This window comes from Aethalodelphis obliquidens, unplaced genomic scaffold, assembly GCF_003676395.1.
Source record: "Aethalodelphis obliquidens isolate GAN/ISIS:26980383/991018 unplaced genomic scaffold, ASM367639v1 scaffold25, whole genome shotgun sequence".
NCBI classification, from domain to species: Eukaryota; Metazoa; Chordata; class Mammalia; order Artiodactyla; family Delphinidae; genus Aethalodelphis; species Aethalodelphis obliquidens.
This window is the reverse complement of record NW_020837969.1, coordinates 4,812,305-4,833,838: the sequence shown is the minus strand read 5'-3', so window position 1 is coordinate 4,833,838 and position 21,534 is coordinate 4,812,305.

Here is a 21,534-nt window from a genome sequence, read left to right as displayed (position 1 = left end):
GACTAATCAACTATTGTTCACACAGGGCTTCTTAAAAAGAACAATGCAAGTTTCTTTTTTTTTTTTTTAAAGCTTCTCATTGGTGTTTTTTTTTATTGTCTCTTTCCATTTTTTTACACACATATATATTTATTCTTTCTCATATTCTTTTCCATTCTTATTTATCACAGGATATTGAATATAGTTCCCTGTGCTATACAGTAGGACTTTGTTGTTTATCCATTCTATAGATACTAGTTTGCATCTGCTAATCCCAAGTTCCCACTCCATCCCTCCAAACCCCCTCTCCCTTGGCAACCACAAGTCTGTTCTCTATGTCTGTGAGTCTGTTTCTGTTTCATAGGTAGGTTCATTTGTGTTGTATTGTAGATTCCACATGTAAGTGATGACATAATGGTGTTTGTCTTTCTCTTTCTGACTTCGCTTAGTATGATAATCTCTAGGTCCATCCCTGGTGCTGCAAATGGCATTATTTCATTCTTTTTTATTGCTGAATAATATTCCAAGGAACAATGTAAGTTTCTAAATGCTATATAGGTAGGAGTTTCCCTGCAGGGTCCTCTGTGTATATGGTAAATTAAAAGGTTTGTCCCTGGCCCAACTGCCATTATTCCTGCTGTCGCTACCATGGTCACTGGCTGGGCAGGAGTCAGGAGGACACATAGTGTTACGTTATCTGCTACTAAACGTTCCCAGAGGCTCCTTTCTGTGCAACCATCAAACATGGAGAAGGCAATCTGCATTCCCTTATCTGCCTCCTTTTCTACAGAATGATAAACATTTGATCAAGGCTAAAATCTAGAGATTATTTATTCCATCATCATTCACATAAGGAAATTTAACCTAACAAATGTTGTAACGTGTGCAAGATTAAAACTAGAAATGACTTCTATGGATTAAAATGCATTTGTTAAATTAATCTTTAGAAGGGCATTAACCAGTTTTTCCTAATATTTAAATATAGTGAACTTTGAAGTACATTTCCTTGACACTTGCTCATATATATGTAGAACTTTCCAGAATTTCCTAATTGAGTCAGATTGTCTGACATAAATTTGTTCCTTCCTTTCTTCCTTCCTTCCTTCCTCTCTCCCTCCCTCCCTCCCTCCCTTCCTTCCTTCCTTCCTTCCACAAATGATGAGCTGTAAGAATGTTCCAGGAACTGCATTTGTCACTAGAAATTTGCCAAGGAAAAAAAAAGAATGAGAAATAATTTTAGCCCTCAAATAATCAGGCAGATAGATATCCTAAGTGCTAAGGTTTTCTGCCATAAAAGGTAAAGTTGCAATTAATTTTCTCTTACACAGAAATGTTATAGGTTCTTTGGTTCAAAAGGAAATTATACATCAGGTTAGGTGCTTTTCTTTTGCTATATATGGCAGTTAATTTTTACAGCAAAAAAATTAACGTGAAGGTAGAAAAGTAATGGAAAACACTTTTTATAGCTGACTCTGTAGAGCATTACATCACAATTTGATTAATACACCTAGTTAACATTTAAGTGTCTTAAGAGAAATATTTTTCTTGTTTACAGCCCACATTTCTTCCTTCCCCCAAGCTTAATTTAATGCAGAACTCCCACTGATATAATTGTTACTGCTTGAGAATTTTGTTTCTGTTCACAAAGCATGAGATACATTTTTATGTGCGGTATACTATATGTGTTGAAGCAGCAATTACATTTCTCATAGCCTTGCAAAAACAAAACTAAACTACTGTGGTGATTTCAACAGCAAAAATCCTAGATTTAATTAATAACAAAGAGCTATTCTTCCAAAGATTAAGTGAAGATTTTATTTAAGTCCAACTCAGCAAAGAAAATTGGGTTCTTAACTGTTATTTGGTATCTGTCATACAGATTCTTAATGACTTCATTTTGTTATCTGGTAGTGAAATTTTACTGAAAGTAATTTTCTGATTGACTTGCATTCTATGGCATATGAATTTAAAAAATAAAGGTTAATTAATCAGACTTTATTGTATGTAACCAACACTGTGCATATTCCAATCTCTAGCAGCAATGCATATGTGAAAAGATGGTTCCTGCAGACTCTTTCAAACAAGGTACCTGGATTCACCTTGTGTTTTATATGTATGAGAAGTACCCTACTTCATAAAAAATAAAAATTTTTTTGTAGTGGAAACAGAAGGTTGGCCTGTTTGAAGGTTTTTGACAAACTCAAATTTATAAATTATAATAATTGCCAATAAAAGGTTCATTTCTTGTGAAAGAGTTGGATGCAGACTTTATCTTCCTGACAAGAACATTAATTCATTTTAAAAATTCATACCTGCAGGCAACTGAAATTAACTAATGTTTACTAAGCACCTACTCTATATAAGGTTTTTGTTTTCTGTCTTCAGAATTCCTAAAATGTGTTCATTAAGAAGAGTGTTTGAAAATATTCAGGACAGCATTCTTACCTTTAAATAGTAATGCTATGATTAGATGAAACAAAGAAATAAAATATTTAAATGTAAAAAATAATAATAAAAATGAGGACTTGCAGTTTTTTGAATTTTTGTAAAAAGATATTCATTTAACTTTTTACATTTGAAAATTCTCTAGTCTCTCTTTTACGGATCAGCATCCCATATGTGGGTTTTAATTTTTAAAAATTAAAAATGGGAAAAGACCAAGTAAGCTGAGGTCACTCTTCCACTGATAGGGTAGGTTCTCACTATGAAGTTAATATCATTCATTAATCTAGATGTCTGCACTGAGCTATCTGGCAGGTAGTAGTCTTCATTGTATTTCTTCAAGGAGAGAGCAGTAGTCAGGGAAGCTTATTTATACAATGTATAAACAAATATAAATACTCCTTTAAGAAGACACACACACACGATGCTCATTCCATACTTCTGTTTAGGGAATATCAGTTTTGCATACCCAAGTACTCGTCATGATCTGGGTACTGTGCTGGGTGTTTTACATGTATTATTTTGCTTTTTCGTCACAAGTAAAGTATATAATAAATAGTTATCCTCACTTAATAGACAGAAAAATAAGGCATGCTAAGAGGTATGTGTTTAGAAATACAGTCATGATGTCTGCAAATGGTTCAGATTTGTGTTTGCACATGCGTGTGTGTATATGTGTGTGTGTTCGTGTGGATTAATTGTGAGGATACAAGTGTTCGTTATAATAGTATCAGTAGTTTGAAATTTTTCATGATGAAGATTTGGAGAAAAAATAACAGATGTGAACACCGCCTGAATCCTATGCCCTTCCTTTCCCACCAGCAGTGTATGAAAGTTCACATTTGTAAATATAATGAGTATTGAGAAATGTCTCATTGTGGCTGTGATCGTACATTCCTACTCACAATGCATTTGAGCATATGTTTATGTTTCTTGGAGAAATAAATGAGAATAGTCAGTCACTTTTAAGGACAATTTGTCAATTATATATTAAAATTTCAAATTTTCATATCCTATGGCTGAGCAATTTCCCCTCTCAGTATTTCCCTAGGAAAAAAAATTAATTAATGTCCATATAGAGGTATGAATCTGGATGCTCATGGCAGTATTGTTTGCAATAGAGGAAAATTGGAACTACTGTTATGTCCATCAACAATGACATGGCAAGATAGCAACACCCGTACTGTGAATTCATGCGCACAAGCGTGTTCCATTATTGTAGTAAAGACTGAGAGCTGATGACAAAATATACTAAATACTCCACATTTTAAAGAAAGTCTAAGCAGGTGAAGGCAACCATCTCTCTTCAAGACTTCTGGAGAAGGGTCAGAAACTGCCCTAATGCCTCTTCTACTGGGGCCATACTTCTCTCTCTGTACGATTCTAGGAATATCCCTAGTAGCTATAAGTGATGCCTAAGCAAATGCACGTAGTTTCCTTTATCAGGAGTACAGCGTTTCAGTCATCAGCTTTGCTTACCAAGGCGACGAAAAGATAGGGACTCCAGAAGAATCATATTTAAAGATAGAACATGCTTGTCAGGAGAGAGAACTGGAATTTTGTTCCCTAGCTGGAATTTCCTTAGTCAGAAAATATGTTAAACTACCCATAAACTTTGAAGAAAAGAAAGGAAAACTGGAGAGAAGTGGCTTGGTAGAAGACCAGCAAGGACAGAGGAAGCCCAGACAGTCCCCTTGAGTTCCCAGTTGCTGAGGGATAGAGAAGATGGTTGCATAGGCACAATACTTGAGCTGGCCGTGATTATGCATTAGGAGTGACAGCTTTGCCAGGACTGGCACAGCGTGGGAGGGAAAGAGGCAGTCCCAGTAGAAGGATGCTTGTGAATGCCACCAGCAGGACAGGTAGAGCAAATCTCACATGCAAACCAACACCAATACCTAGAGGAGCTACACAGACCTCTCAAGAGCATGACACCAGCAGGAGGTCCATATACAAAGATTATAAAGCAGTGCAGCCCACCAGTAAGAGAATTGCAACTTCAGAGAGTTAAGTAAAGAGATGTTTGCTCGTTTCCCTTTTTCTTCTCCCCACTCAAAAACACAAGAGGAGCTATCACACAGTAAAAGTGGAAAAACCGAGCAAAGTTCAAACCATAATGTCTCCAGCTTTGGGATATTAGGAAGGCTGTAGTATTGGGGTCAAATGATTCTCCTGACTATCTCTGAATTTTATATTTGGCAATGGCTTTAGACCAGTAAACTCAACTGGCTTCACAGCAAACGGCATCAGTTGCACTGATGCCACATAAACCACCAGGACCTGAAGAGACCCAGGCCCCATACCTCAATCTCACCTCCCCGTCTTCGTCTTTAAAATCATGAAAGTAAAAGTCATGCATCTTAAAAGAGGATACAAAGTATAATTGCTTCCTATATTTAATTCCAGAAAAATTTAACTCTTCTGACTTTTCTGTCACAATAATATTTGTTTTGGAAAATTGGCAGCAACATGAATAAAAACCTCTTAACTGGGAGCAAGAAATTCTAGCTTTTAATTCTAGTTATACAGTTTTGAGGAAAAAAGTACTTTAAGCTTCTTGGCCTCATAATCCGTATCTTCAAAGATTCAGATTTGTCTAAATCAGTTATTCTTAAATATTTTGAGTCGCGAACTGCAATGAAAATCATTTGAGCCTTTATCACTACATTCTTGGAAAACTGTGGACCTTCACACAAGAATTATGCCCAGACATACAAACTGAAAAACATTGTATGATGTTTGAATAGGTTATGGAGTCTCTGAAACTGATCAGATTAAGAGCCTTTAGACAATCTGCTGGTTTTTCTCATCTCCAGTTCTTCACAAAATTTATAACTTTTGAATCAATCAGAGAGTTTTCTTGGAGAAAAAAAACAGTTTTCCATATAACGTAGAAATTGAATAATAAATCATTGAATAAAAGGATATGATCAGCCCTAATCTTGAGTTGTAAGATTTCCATGGCTTAAGAATTACTGTAAAATTTGTTTCCAGTGATCTTTTAGATCAGGAGTCGGGGAACTTTTGCTATAGATTGTAAATATTTTAGGTTTTCCAGCCATATAATCTTCGCTGAGGTTACTCAACTCTGCCATTGTAGCATGAAAGCAGTCATTTTCAATATGCAAACAAGTGAGCATGGCTGTGTTCCAGTAAAACTCATTTACAAAAACATGCAGTGGGTGAGAATTGGCCCATAGATTGCTGGCCTGGTTTTTGGTGATCAAAGTTGTTTTTAATCTTCTCATTCAATTTTACCTAACATTCTTTTTAATATTTTGCCCTAAAATTAAGGCATAACAACATTAATAGTCTATTTTTCTCCTAATATTGAGGTCTGACATTGTCTACAATCTAAATTCCTTATTTTCACTATACAAGTGTAGAGTTGGGAAAAACTGCCAGAAGAATACATCTTTACTTAAAAATACTTGTTAGACATGTTACAGCTACAGATTCCAAGAATGTAATGATTTAATTTAAGATTGCATCCAAATTTCCTTTATTCTTTGCTTCATGAAAGTATGTCAGAATAGACCTTTACAGCAAGACATGGCTGTCAATTTAACTCATCAAAATTCATAATTTAAAAAAAGCACAAATGGGTAGTCACTGCAAATTTTACAGCCAGGTGTATTAGTAGTTAAGGGATTTGCTCTATTGCTTAGGGCTTTAAAAGTGGTAAGGAGACTTTCAGCAGCATAGAGGAGAAAATAATCATTCGGGTAACTTCTCTATGTTTGAAATATTTTCCTTGGATAAAGGATGGAGGATAAATGGAAGCAATATTTTAAATACACAGCATTAAAAATCTTGCCATGGGCTTCCCTGGTGGCACAGTGGTTGAGAGTCCTCCTGCCAATGCAGGGGACACGGGTTCAGGCCCCGGTCCAGGAAGATCCCACGTGCCGCGGAGCGGCTGGGCCTGTGAGCTGTGGCTGCTGAGCCTGCGCGTCCGGAGCCTGTGCTCCGCAACGGGAGACGCCACAACAGTGAGAGGCCCGCATACCGCAAAAAAAAAATCTTGCCAGATGTCACTGTACCTGCACTGGAGCCTGTACCATCAATCCAAGGAGTTATTTATTCTGTTTCTGTGCCTTATTTTTAATAAGGTAGTTTAGTCACACATCTCTCCATTGTGTGTACAAGTTTAATTTTTCATAATTCTGTCCTTAAGAAACACTGCATTCTTCTGAGAGTAAAAATTAATAATATAAATTAGATTATTTCGGTTTTCAAGGGATTTCACAGATTTAACACTCTGGTCCATGAAAAATCCAAGATTCATTTCTTGGGGTTAGGAGTTGATGTCTTTTTTATATAGCACTTTTATAATGTCAATTAATTATTTTTATTTCATACTTTAACCTGAGATAAATGTTTTGAACGCTAATTGAAACTCAGCTCTGGTTACTGCCAAGGAAAGCTTAAACCTCAAATCTTCAGTTTCTTGTATATAGTTTTTTGTATTAGCAGTTTAAATAATGTCTTATGTAAAGTGTCTTGGATGAGAAAAAATACCCTTGGTCTGCAGAAATTTTATACTCAATATTATTTTTCCAGATCTCTCCAAATCTGCTCAGTACTTTCCACTAACATTTTTTCCTTTTCTCCCTTCAAGAATTTAAACTGTAATTTCTCTGGGATCTTTCCCCAAAGCCCTAAATTTTATGATAAATCATCTCTCTACCTGTTACTTTCAAGTTCCTAATTTTTATTTTTCCTTCTGTTACATTTTGCACCTCTGTTGCTCTCTGCAATATTGATTAGAAATAGAAAGTAAACAAAAACCAATACAGCTACTAGAGAAACTTATTGGCCTCCAATCTTTTGACTTTTCTGTTTGCTTTATTATCTTTTTTGTTAACGATCCTAATATTTCTTCTTCCAGTTTAGGTTTAGCTAATTCAACATTTCTTATTTCTCCAGTCTGTGAAAGCTCATTACTAGGTTTCTGAGATTAGCATTTTCTCTGTCTTCTACTAAAAAGTACTTCTTACTGACTGGTTGCTATTTGATTGCCCTGTCTGTTTCAAATTTGGGTTGCCTCACACTTGTCTTTGTCGCAATAGAACAACTTATAGCTAGACACTCAAGGTAACAATAAATGGCAATGCTCTCATGTATTTCAGGTGCAAAAATACTGAATCATTATGCTGTACACCCGAAACTTAACACAATATTATAGAGCAACTATACTTCAATTTAAAAAAATTATATGACTCCACAGTGGAGTGGAAGATTAAACTTCTATTTTTTCTGTTCTTCTATTCTTTCAGTCCTTCTACTGATTGTTCAAAAGAGTGGACCCAGCAAGTCATGCAACAGATTTCATTCCACTTCTACCTTCTTTTAGAAGAGCTTCTCTACCAAAACAGGAAGAGAATGCACACCTGTGTGCCTATACATATATCAGGTGATTTCATACATAGTCTAATTTTATATTTCCATATTACTTTCCCCATTTTACAGGTAATAATGTCGAAGCTGAGTAGTTATTTTCCCAAGGTCATAAGTACAGTGAGTAGTGGATCCATGATTTAAGCCCTCATAGGTCTGCCTTTAAAATACCACACTGTTGCTAATATGTCTCTGTCTCCTTAAAGAGAAAGGTATTGCCTCAACCCTCTTATAACCATTTAAGAGAAAGGTCTAAATGCCTTCTTTATTATAAAGTTTGGGGACTTCTAAATGAATATTGCTCATATTATCTCTTTCACTGTTTTCTGACTCCCCCCCCCAAAAAAGGCCAACATAATAAATTCATAGATAGCGGTTTTTCTTATTTGTTAATCTGAGAAGCATTTATTGCACATCTACCTGCTAATGACACCATGGAAGATGCTGAGGAAACATAAAGATGAAATATGGGCTCTGACTTGAAAACATTGTTTTCCTTTGCCACTTCCCCCCAGTTAAGAGTCTGTTTCCTCCTGTGTTAAGTGAGCAAAATTGAAATACTTAGCTCATTTACTTTTTCTCAGGTAGTTATGACTATTATCCCCAATTTTACTGATGAGAAAACTAAGGCACAGAGAAGTTAAGTGACTTTCCCAAGGTCATACAGCTAATCAGTGGTGGAACTGAGATTTGAACCCAGGCAGTTTGGCTTCGCTGTGGGTTCTCAGCCACTGTGTTTTGCTGCCTGTGTGAACATCCATACGCACTACACTGGAAAGTGGGGCGACTCTGGCTTCCTTCAGTTCTGATGCAGATGGGGTACCAGCTCTCTTGTTACTCTATTAGTGAGTCTTGGAGTTTTGGGTGGCACTCTTAAGAAAACAGGTGAAATGTCTTATTTAGTCAAAGAAAACACAAGGACCTGGGAAAGTCGTCTTTCTCTTTAACCAGGTTTAAAGTGAAATAAATTTACCTACTTTTTAAAAAAATGTACAGTGGTAACAATAAATAACTCTGATCTCACAGAGCTGTTTTGAGAATCAAATTAGATAATATGACCCCACAATGGCTTTAGCACAGAATAGATGCTTAGTAAATAGTATATGCTTTATAAAAAGAAACCTGCAGAGACATTTTTTACCTTTCCTGCTAGGAAAGAGATGTTTATATCTTCCAAGCATGAGGGAGAAAATAGACTTCTTGTTCTAAATTGGAAATGGTGTGCTAAATCTCATTAAAACGGAAACTTACCCTGCACTAAGGTAATAGGGTGTGTCTCTGGGTTACTACTCAGCCCGCGCCAGAATGCAGTGCCTAGATCATTAGACACGACTGAGTGTCAAAGGGTAAGAAATGTAGTTGTGGTACTGAACAAAATTACAACTCAGTCCATATTTTTATTAATTGATTTTATCTGTAATTTTGTTTGGGGATGCAAAAGTTAAAAAGGAACATTCCAGTAAAAGGTGTAAAAGTTTATACCTTTGAATGCCTAATATGTGCTGTGTGACGAGCGAGGCATCTTCTCATGGGTAATGTCATTCATTCTTTCTATAACAACCCTTATAAATGTTGTCAGTGGACAATGAGTCAAGCTTTTTCTAGGACTTGGAAATAAGGAAAACTGCATTGCCCTTGACCAATAAACTATGAAACCAGCACAGAAAGGATGACAGTAGAACGGTTCACAGTCACCAGCCAGGCCCCAGGGCTAACCCAATGCAGAGAGGACACGCGAATTAGCATGAGGGCTGGGCAGAAGTGGAGATGACAGTAGTGACTTCTACTTAATGAGCACCTCCTGTGTTCCAAGCAATGTACGAGGCACTTTTCATTCTTTTTCCAACACTGTAAGAAAGGGGCAGACTCGGAATTTACTTGATACCAGGCCTGCATGACAGTGATGTCTATACTACTGGGATACCAGTTCCTGTCCCACCGCTGTCTGCGGGGAGAGGATGCCTACTGTGGCCGTAAGGAGTTCTGATGAATATTTACCCCCACACACCTTTTTTTGGCTGCCCGATATCATACTCTGTTTCTGTGCTTGGGGCGTTCATACAGCATGTGTGTTGGTAGGAGGCCCAGCTAAGCCTGGAATGCAAAGTTAAAGAAGCAGAGAAGCTGAAGCAGTGGGGCCACTGTTCTGGGCACAGAGCAGCTACAGCTCATCGAGTTTTAAGGGACCTCAGTGTCGGAGGTGCACTGCTGGCCCCAGTGACCAGTGCCAGCTGCCGCACCCCGAGTTCCCTAGCGTGGCTTTGACACAGACTGGCTTCATTCCTGCTCACCTTCTGATCCTGGCTCCCCATCCTTTCCATGACCCTGTGAGCTAGCCAACAGCCTTTCCATAAGCTCTTATCCTTCTGTAATAACACTGACTGACACAGCATCACAGTCAATATAACTCAGGAATCTCTGTGCGGATAGTTGAGCTGTCTCTGCTGCATCCATTAAAAACTTAGTTGCAGGGCTTCCCTGGTGGCGCAGTGGTTGGGGGTCCGCCTGCCGATGCAGGGGACGCGGGTTCGTGCCCCGGTCCGGGATGATCCCACGTGCCGCGGAGCGGCTGGGCCCGTGGGCCATGGCCGCTGGGCCTGCGCGTCCGGAGCCTGTGCTCCGCAGCGGGAGAGGCCACGACAGTGAGAGGCCCACGTACCGCAAAAAAAAAAAAAAAAAAAAAAAAAAACTTAGTTGTATGATTCCCTCTCCTTGCTCTTCTCATCAAGCAAACTTTTGATCATGATTTGGCTTCAATCAATTGAAAAACATTGAGCTAGTTGTGCTGACATGAGGATTCCCATTCACCAACATGGTTCTGCTTCTCACGTTAACACATTGATCTCCTGGTTTTCTGACAGTGTCAGGAGTTTGGTTAATGTGAATCTGCTTTTGAAACCTAGATTCATTCTAATGTGCTAACAACTCATCCACCCAAGGGCTGCAAAGAAAGGATTTTGGTGAATTCACCAAATGTCCACCAATGGAAAGACTTTGGTTTTGGGTTGTTTTTTTTTAATAGATTTATTTATTTTATTTTTGGCTGCATTGGGTCTTTGTTGCTGCGTGCGGGCTTTTCTCTGGTTGCGGCGAGCGGGGGCTACTCTTCTTTGCGGTGCGCAGGCTTCTCATTGTGGTGGCTTCTCTTTGTTGTGGAGCACGGGCTCTAGGTGCACGGGCTCCAGTAGTGTGGCACGCGGGCTCAGTAGTTGTGGCTCGTGGGCTTGAGAGCACAGGCTCAGTAGTTGTGGCGCACGGGCTTAGTTGCTCCGCGGCATGTGGGATCTTCCTGGACCAGGGCTCAAACCCATGTCCCCTGCATTGGCAGGTGGATTCTTAACCACTGTGCCACTGGGGAAACCCACCAATGGAAAGACTCTGGGGAAAGACTCTTTGGGGAAAGACTGCCCATTTCCCAACTTTGCTATTCGCTCAGCATTGTCTTTCTCTAAACTTTTCCGCTATGGGGATGAATAAAAATTAGCGTAGAAAAATATCTGGCAATATAACTGTCAAAAAAAATGACAATCAAAAGTTTCAGAATTCATTATTTGCTTATCACCCAAGGGTTGGAAATTTACCAAATTGTTAAAGTATCAGAAAATTCCAAGATCAAAAGTTAATTTTTTAAAAATGGGGGAAGATCGGTTGGAGAGAGAATCTCTGAATTCCATCTGAAGGTGTAGGGAGCCAGAGATAAACTATAAAATCATGTCTCAATGTCCATGGTTAGAGCTAGAGAGGACTCCTTTAGGAGATTATAAGGCAAGAATGATCTGAGGGGAAATCTGGGGAGAAAGAGTTCAGTTGAAGGTTTTCAAAGAGCCACAAATAGAGAGAGAAAGGAACTTCAACCCACATGGGTGGATAAAGGAGATAATCTGAGGCAAATATCCTAGCTAAACTTTTATCAGTTCCTGGAAACATGTAACTTATGTGCACAGAATCTAACTAATGCACCTAAGAGTGAGTGGACAGCTATGATGGAAATTGTGCATCAGGAAGCTCTGGAGATGAGGGGCTGTGGACCAAAACTGGTGGCGCGATTGTTAAGAACCCACCTGCCAATGCAGGTGACACAGATTCAATCCCTGGTCTGGGAAGATCCCACATGCCACCGAGCAACTAAGCCTGTGCACCACAACTACTGAGCCTGCACTCTAGAGCCCACAAGCCACAACTACTGAGCCCACGTGCTGCAACTACTGAAGCCCGTGTGGCTAGACCCCATGCTCTGCAATGAGAGAAGTCACCGCAATGAGAAGCCCACACACCGCAACGAAGGGCAGCCCCTGCTCGCCGCAACTAGAGAAAGCCTGCACGCAGCAATGAAGACCCAACGCAGCCAAAATAAAACAAAACAAAAAAACCCAAAAAACAACAGCAACAACAAAAAAAACTATTAGGCAATGGGTATAAGCAAAAGGGAAAGTGAGTGTTGTAGCTTCCATCAATCTCAATCACAGTGTTTGTAAAATTTGAGACTGTTTCATACCATGTATAGTACCAATGCCTCCCAGTGCCTCAAATCACTCTTAGAAACATGTTTTAAAATCCCTCAATCAGGAAAAAAATTCTTTTGACATGGGTCATGGCATGATTTCACGAATATGACACCAAAAGTACAAGCAACAGAAGCAAAAACAAAAAAATGAGACTACATCAAATTAAAAAGCTTCTGCAGTGCAGGACAAAAGGTCAACAAAATGAAAAGGCAACCTATAGAATGGGAGAAAATATCTGGAAACCACATATCTGGTAAGGGGTTAATCTTCAAAAAAATGTAAGGAACTCTCACAACTCAATAACAAAAAAAGCAAATACTCCAATTTAAAAATGGGCAAAGGACCTGAATAGACATTTTTTTTCCAAAGAAGATCTTCAAATGGCCAACAGGTACATGAAAAGTGTTCAACATCACTAATCATCAGGGGAATGCAAACCAAAATCACAATAGATATCATCTCACACCCATCAGAATGGCTGTGATCAAAAAGACAAAGGATAAGTACTGATGAGGATGTAGAGAAAAGCGAACTCTTGTACATTGTTGGTGGGAATGTAAACTAGTACAAGCACTATGGAAAACAGTATGGAGTTTCCTCAAAAAGTTAAAAATAGAACTACCGTATGATCCAACAATCCCCCTTCTGGGTATATATCTGAAGGAAATGATATCGCTATCTCAAAGATATGTCTCCACCCTCATGTTCATAGCAATATATACAATAGCCAAGACAGGGAAATAACCTAAGTGATCCGTCATCGTTGAAGATGAATAGATAAAGAAAATGTGTTATATGGACAATGAGATATTATTTAGACATAAAAAAGAAGGAAATATTGCCATGAATGGACCTTGAGGGTATTATGCTAAGTGAAATAAGTTAGACAGAGAAAGATAAATACCGTGCGGTCTCATTTATATGTGGAATCTTGAAAAATGCACTCACAGGAGCAGAGAACAGGTTGGTGGTTGCCAAGGGTGGGAGATGGGGTGGAAGGAAATAGGTCAAAGGTCATCAAAGGGTACAAACTTTCCGTTATAAGATGAATAAGTTCTGGGGATGTAATGTACAGCATGGCGACTATAATTACCAATACAGTATTGTATATTTGAAATTTGCTATTATAGTAGACCTTAAGAGTTCTCACCACAGCACCATAAAAAAGGTAACTATATTAGGTGTTGGATGTTAATGAACCTTATTGTGATAATCATTTAGAAGCATATACATATATCAAATCATTGTTTTACACCTTAAACTTACACAATGCTGTATGTCAATAATTCCTCAATGAAGCTGGGGGAAAATGAATTGCAACAACAGCAACAAAATAAAGAAATAAGACCCCCTAAGATTTTTGTTCAGATTTACCAAAACTACATGGTACTTGGACTGTATATGTTTAAAGAGTCTTGAAATTTGAGGTACATTAAAAAATCTCAGTTTATTCAACCTCTCAGTGAAAATAACCAAACTGGTAGTCTAAATTCTCAGGTCCCCAAATAAGATTTCATGCATTCAGCTGTCCAGCGATGAATACTAATATAAAAACATTTTTTATAGGTTCTCTTTTGTCTATGTTAAAGATATCAAGCCCTTCATTTTTTGACTAAATTGCCACTGAGAAATTAGTCGTTTTTTATCCATCTCAGAATCAAGAAAACTCTTAGATTCAGCCCAAGGCTTATCTTGTCTTTTGTGTTTTGTTATTTAAAACAGCTCACCAAGGACAACGCAATATTTTATACCAGTGCTTTTAAAAATGTATGAGAATGTGCTTGTATAGTATTGTCACAAATTTTAAGACATCATCCATCTTTAAGAATCATTCTCCTAAATCTGCACCCATGCTCTCAGGTCATTGTAAAACATGCATTTTCAGATTCACAGAATCTTAAAAGCTGCCAGAGAGTTTAAGCTTTGAAAGCTTTTAAAATGGTTTGTTGATTTAAAGTGCCTGTTGGGAAGGTCTAATTTATGTTCCCCAGTTATGAGCGCATCGTCTGTAGTAATCTGTATTCTTCTGAAGTTTGACAACTTTATTTTCCACCATACTTAGTACCTTCGTTTATTTCATCATTTCAGACATATTCTATCAAAGCTAAAAATCAAAAAAATAAACAAAAGGGGAAGAGAGACACATTGTATACAAAAGTATAAGTATTTCTTTTATTCTTGATATTAACTAAGGTATATGATATAAACTTTCTATCAAACATGGAGCCAGTGAGAAACTTCAGTGACTGCAACTAATGAAGGTTTTCTAAAATCTCAAGAGCTAATTGACACTGAGTTTGGCTTCAGATAAAGAACTGAACTGAGTTTGAATAAGTTACTTTATTTCAAGAAAATCAACAAATGAAAACTAATTATACCCCATTTCTCCTAGGAGGTAAAGAACTATCATCAAGATATAACTTAGTGTCAATGGATTCTATCCCAAGAGTAATGTTAGCTGTTATGGTTTTATTTCTCAATGTTTCAGTTACTTTATATGCATTATATATGCATTTGAAATTATTTACACACTCTTATGTCATGAAACAAAACATAAGTTGACAATAGGTAATACCTCTGGAATTAACTGTCCCATCCATGTAAATTAGTGACAACACAGACCTTGCAATACAATAATAAATATGACTTCAAAATTAATTATTTTTCTTTATCCAGGCTATATTTGTTAGAGATTCACTACAACACTGTTCTAGAATCTCTAATGGTTCAGTGCATAGAATAGCATTAAGAACTTTATCTTTAAGAAATGTCTGTCACCTGTGTGATGAAGCTCACGTAATATACTCATGCAGTGTATGAAATATAAGGCCCAAGTATATGTGTTAAAATGACAGAGAAATGCCTTTCTCTGTCGTGTTTATAACTTGTGTCACAATTTACGTTTGTTTTGTTTCTGTTTTTGTAGTGGTTGTTTGTCTTTCCTTTCATGGAAAGGAAAACAGTCCTTTCATGGAAAGGACTGTTAGCTCCATGAGATCACAATGATTTCGGCTCCTAGTGTTACATGGTAGCTGACATAGACTGGCTTCCATTAATACCTTTTGAATGAATAATAAAAAGGATCAGATGTTTGTCAGACACGTTTCTCATAAGTCAGTTGTGAAGCCAGCCCATTAGAACAACACCTCTGAGATATGCCAAGAAAGAAAAAGTATGAGAAAACAAAGGATTAGGGTTTGTTCTTTTGTGATGCTGCACAGCTGTATGGTAATTTCACTACACTGTTCCCAAACTTCCTCCCAAGCCATGGTTACTATCTCTACCATTTTCACATGTACCCGAGAAATAAGTGGAGCTGGAGATGCCGCAAGAGTCACTCTGTTGTTGATACAAGCGGTAAAATGAGAATAACTAGACTACAACCAGACCGTGGCCACATGGTTTGTTTTATGATCAGACAGCATCAATATGCTAAGAAAATGAATTGTTTATCATTCGAATCTCCTCCCTCGGAATTAGTGGATTTTAACTGCTGCTATTTAATAAAACACCAATTATTGACTAGTCGTTTCCAGTTAAACTCCATGACATGACACCATGTCTGTGGAGCACCCTTGCACTAGTGCTGGATGTGGCTTCCAAACTGTCTTTAGCAAAGAAATCCCGGTTGGCACTATCTGATCAGAGTTAGCACTGGAGTTGAAAACTATTTTTCATCCTTGTATTGGTCACTCTCCATCTTATAATTTTATTGTCAGAGTTGGGGAAACGTGCTCTTTCCACTACAGTAAAGTAGCTGGAATGATTCACAGATACAGTACAGCAGTAAACGAAAATCCATTTCAAATGCTGGTGGAACGCGTACAGAAAGTGTGTCAGGAATGTGACAGAAGCAAATTCTAGAACATTTTTTATAACGTGGAAATTGGATCAAAATGTTAATATTTATAAAATGTCTAGGCTAACGTGTAATTATATTAATCTTGAAATGCATGAAGAAATATTTTGGGAGAGATTATAAAAAGAATACACCAGAAAAAAATATATCTCAGTGGTAATGACTATTTAGTAAACTAATATTTTAGTGGGAAAAAACGTCAGTGTGACCACAAATGAGTTGATTTCCTTACCTGGAATTTTAACAGGATTCCAGGGTAAGTGTACAGAAAAAGTACCACAGGGAAAATGCATTCATGGCCCAATTTTTAAAAAAAAGCAATTCCAGTCAACTAATTAAAAGCTGAAATTTTCAGGATGTCATTCATGTGGTTAGGTGTTTTTGTGTGTGTGTGTAATCTATAAATTAATCACAAAACTTCGTAGTAATATGGAGAGGAGCCACGAAACTATTTTGCACAACACAGACTGGAACATTACCCTTCTGTAAATGCAAAACATGCAATTTACTTTAAGCTCTTCGGATGTCACGAATTCAATAACTATATGCTAGAAGAATGAATGATCCAGTTAATGAGTGGATTATTTATTCTTCCAGCATATATTTACAGAAAGGTAATGTTCCAAATCTGAAACAATTTCAGTAATAGTAACTATCAGTAGTAAGACACTAAGCAGTGCCTTTTGAAAAAAATAAATCACATTTAATTAAACTTTTCAAAGAAAAAAAATGACGCTTCACAATAAGTAAGAATGTAACTGATTATTTTTAGAATAATATTTTGTTTTTTTTAAAAAAGGTTCTATCATTAAGTATTCCTTTTTGTTGAAAACGACATGTCACCACTGATATGCCATGATTATGTAATTTGTAAGCATCAGGGGAAGGTGAGTGAGGAGTATGTGAGAACTCTGCACAATATGCAATTTCTCTGTAAGTTTAAAAGTTGGTTTAAGGGTGCTCATCACTTGTTTACCACTTATAGCCGATCTATATGAAGAAAATCGATCATGACGAAAATCAATTTTATTAAATGCTGTGCAAAGAACAGATAAATGAAGAACATTTCAGAAAGTGACTTAGCAATGCACTGAATAATGCAGACTGTATATGGGAGTCAACAGCTGAAGTACTTCTAGAATGATCTCAACAGAAGAATAAATGTTGACCATTTTATTGGAAGAGTAGACATGCAACCGCCATGTGTACATAAAAATGAAATAATTAATAAAGATAGCTAATGTTTATTGACTCTTATTTGCCAGGCACATTAAATCTCCCAGAAATCTCGTGAGTTAAATATCCGATTTGACCTCTACAGTCAAATCGCTTCCACAAGGTTACACAGCTAAGCGGCTGAACTGTGATTTCAAAACAGGGTGGTGAAGCTCCAAGCCGTGCACTTGACCACAAGGCTGTGTGATATGCCTTTAACCTCTGAGCTTTAGGTTTAGTCTGTAGCGGAATTGGTAGGTTTGCCTTTTGTCACTTTCTACGACCAGGAATGAAGAGCAGCGGGCGTCTGTGAGTGGAGAAAGTTAATGGTCGCAGAGTAGTTTTTCTCTCTGAGAAGCCAGGAGTGATTTGCAACCTTGAGTTCATGGTCACCATACATTAACCCGCTCAGCTAAATTGGTCAGAGGACTCTGATGTCACAGGTGTGCAGTGACAGCACCTCAACCTGTCTGAGCAATGGGACCCTCTCAAGAAGTCGTAAACTCCGTCCAGTATTAGAGGGCGCTATACTGAACCACGTTAATACAAGCAGGGAAGCGGTCGTTCAGCAGACCGTGTTTTGTGTTTCATAACTGCATTATTTGGAGCTTTGTTCCATGTATATAAAAACCTCAGCTAGCCCTAATTTCCAGTCCCTGCCACTTCTGAACTAGCATGTGAAGGTTTCTATAGATGTGGCCTAGAATTATCATCTTAGGTTGTGCTTCGACGCAATTATTCATTATTCATTAATGAGGAATTTGGGGGAAAGAAATACCTGGCTCTCATCACTATAGAAACACAACGTATAAAAGCAGAAAAAAAGCAAAACAAAGCTGAATATGAAATAACTGTATCTTGTTCTACTACTTTGGCAACTTTAGCTTTCTTATAGGTAAGATTTGCTGAGTGTGCCGTAAGGGTTGAATAATAACTTTTTAAATCTAAAATTTTGGCATTTGTTTCATATTCATAAAATGAAAAGTGAGAGGGGGTTTCCAGTCCATGAAATGAGGGGGAAGGAAGAAATTAACGTGGGTGCTTAGCCAAAAGTGATCTGAACATTCCTGACCCATGGAACTAGAAAATCTTAGAAGGGCTGGGATAAATGGTACCTAGTGGTGACAGCCAGGCTGGAGCAGCCATAAGAGCACTGAGCCAAATGTTAATTCCCCAATATTCCCACTGTTTAAATCTCTGATTGAGGGAGTGAAAGGGTCACTTCTGACTGTGGAGGGACTTTTCTCCTATCAGTCTCTGCCAAAACTTCACATAACCGTCACATGATTTCTGGTCAACATAATGAACTTGTGTGAACCTCAAAAAACCGTGGCAAGTTTACTTCAGTTTGTGATTTTACTGAAAGTGATTTTTAAATAAGAAAGTACTTTAGAGCCTATGGAAATACACCATATGCATCATTGTTTCATTTTCTTTTATAAAAAGTAGGATATTTGAAGAACTGAGAATCTGAGTTACTTTGACCGTGGTCTACTCTCTTCAGCTTTTATTAGATCGTTTGTGAAGATCACCGTCCCCTCTCCCCACTCCCATCACACCCCCAAGCCCACCTCCGCCCCAGTGACTCCAGACTCTCTGATTCAACGCCAGTCAGCTCAGTGCCTGCGGGCAAGTCCCTGAACACCTTTGACCTCTGATTCGTTATCTGTAAAATGAGCGTTTGTGAGCAGATAGATTCTAATGCACAATTCAGTTTTGAAAAACATGATTGTGAATTTAAATTTCATGTTTACAGACAACAGGCATTGACATTTTAGGGTTTATGGGACTGTATTCCCTTACAATGTTTTATAAGTTTTGAACCTCGGCTTTATTTTTCTGTTATCTGAAATGGTTCAAAAGGAATTCTACAGATAACGTGAGAGTGGTGTTAATCGGTTTACCCACATCAAGAATTGCTGACAGAAAAATAAGTGTGAATATTAAGCTGAAAATATCGCCAGGCGATATTGATCACTTTATGTGTGTCTAGCTGCCCAGTTTTAGACCATCCTGTATGTTTAGAAAGACCTTTTCCTAAAGCCCTTTTGTGGGCGTTAAACGCATAATTGATTAAGCTTTGTCATAAGACAAGAAAAAAGAAGCGGAGGAAGTATTTTATTTATAATTGAATCACAAAACATTATTTATTAGCTATGCCTTTTAATGGCTCATGACGTTTCATCAAACAGGGCCGCGTACAAGACTCTGTCCTTCCTCCCTACCCCTTTCCATTTTTCTACAATCCTTTATCCTAACTGGCTATGAAACACAATCACATGACTGGACATAGATCTCAGAAGAAAAGGCAAAGGCATTGAAAGGAGGATTAAGACTGTCACAGAGAGTGTTGGGCTCCTTTTCTGCAAAAGGCTGTGCTTTTCCTCCTTTCTTCAGGGTTAGGGCTTTGGGCCAGGGCTGCGAAGTTATTCGGTAAATGTCGTTTCCAGTATGTTTTACAACAGGCTTAGATTTTCAAATCTGATGAGGTGTGTCCAAGTCCTGATTCATGTGTCCGAGGTTTCCTTGGCCCTGAACAATTTTCACAGTCAGTCTCCTGAACGGTAGAGTCGCAGAAGCCCACTACGGCTCAGTAAACACTCTGCGTTTCTTCATGTAAATATACGAGAACCTCCTTGATATTCTTTAGCATTTTCTGTTTCGCAAGAGAGCAAAACTTTACTTTTACCGATGGTGATTCTTTCATTTTTGAGTGAGAATGAAGGACTGATTTTACCATCTGTGAACAGTGACATATATACGTAGTACCAAGATGGTAGCCAAAGTTCACCGCAGTCATCTTTGGTCCTGGAAATTCTATCAGTGCGATGGCCTTTCCCACTTAGATACCTAAATGTACTCTCAGATTTATCTGTGCCTCCCCTGCAAAATAACTCATGTCTTTTAACTCTCTTAGTGGCATTGATCCCCCTGGCACTCTTTAAATCAGTCGGGTGGTCAGCATGGAGTCATGTTGAATGTCTGTCTTTCCTCAGTGGTTTGTACCACGGCTCATCAAGCCCTGACACCTTTCCTCAGGATGCCTTCATGTCTTCTCCAGATTTCTTTTCCAGCTACCATGTGATTGCAAACCCTAGAATCACCCCTGAGGTCCCAGCACACCAGTTTATTCATCTATTGATGAAATATTGCTAGTAAAATTTAACAGAGCTAAGCAGGGGAAAAGGTAAAGAATATGTTAGTTTGAGAGATAGAAAGAGAAAGGGGAAAGGATGGAGATAGCAAAAGATGGAAAGAGAAATAAAAATAGAGATGGGGTAGATTAGGAACACAGGTGTGGTACAGATACAGATTGGATAGAGGGCTTTTCAGCAGCTTGGTACCTACAGAGTTGTAGCAGTATAGCTGATAAGAGAGAACTTTATTCTTTCAAAGAGAGCATTAATAATGAAAGCTTGAAGGTGACTGAGGAAGGAATAGGTTTGAATAGGACCCCAAAACCTTCTGGAAGAGATCGAAACCGTCTTCTCAAAGACAGTTTTCATGTAAGTTGGGATGGATGGAGAGGGCCCTCTCCAACACCTAGAAGTAACGAAGCAAGAAGCACAGTGAAGGGCAACAGATTCCTAAGATAAAATCCCTGTGAAAATCAGAGTCAGGGCGAGAGTGACGGCCCCTGAGCCTAGAATGAGGTGGTGACAGGTGCTGTTTCTGGGTTAGTGGCACAGCTGACTCTGGCCCAGACTCAGACCTCTGAGCTGCAGATTTTGAACCACAGAAAGTGGTCATGCTTGTGAGTGAACTCACATCACATAAGAATGAATACTGGGAACCCCAGTCTCTTTGGCAAGGAGAGATAATACAGGCAAATTAACACCAGGAAAGAGGCATTCTTCTTCCCCTGCTGAGAACCCATAGCCAGGCCTCCAGTAGAAGGCAGCTCCTCAGCTGTCTGCAGGAACAGTAATTCCAGGGCCACGCAGCCTCACCCGCCACAGGGTCCATGTCAGGCCTGTGAGTCCTAGCAGCAGGGCCAGGGACCATCTCACTGGGAGTAGCCCATTCAGTGGATAGATCTTTCTTTCTTTCTTTCTTTCTTTCTTCCTTTCTTTCTTTCTTTCTTTCTTTCTTTCTTTCTTTCTTTCTTTCTTTCTTTCTTTCTTTCTTTCTTTC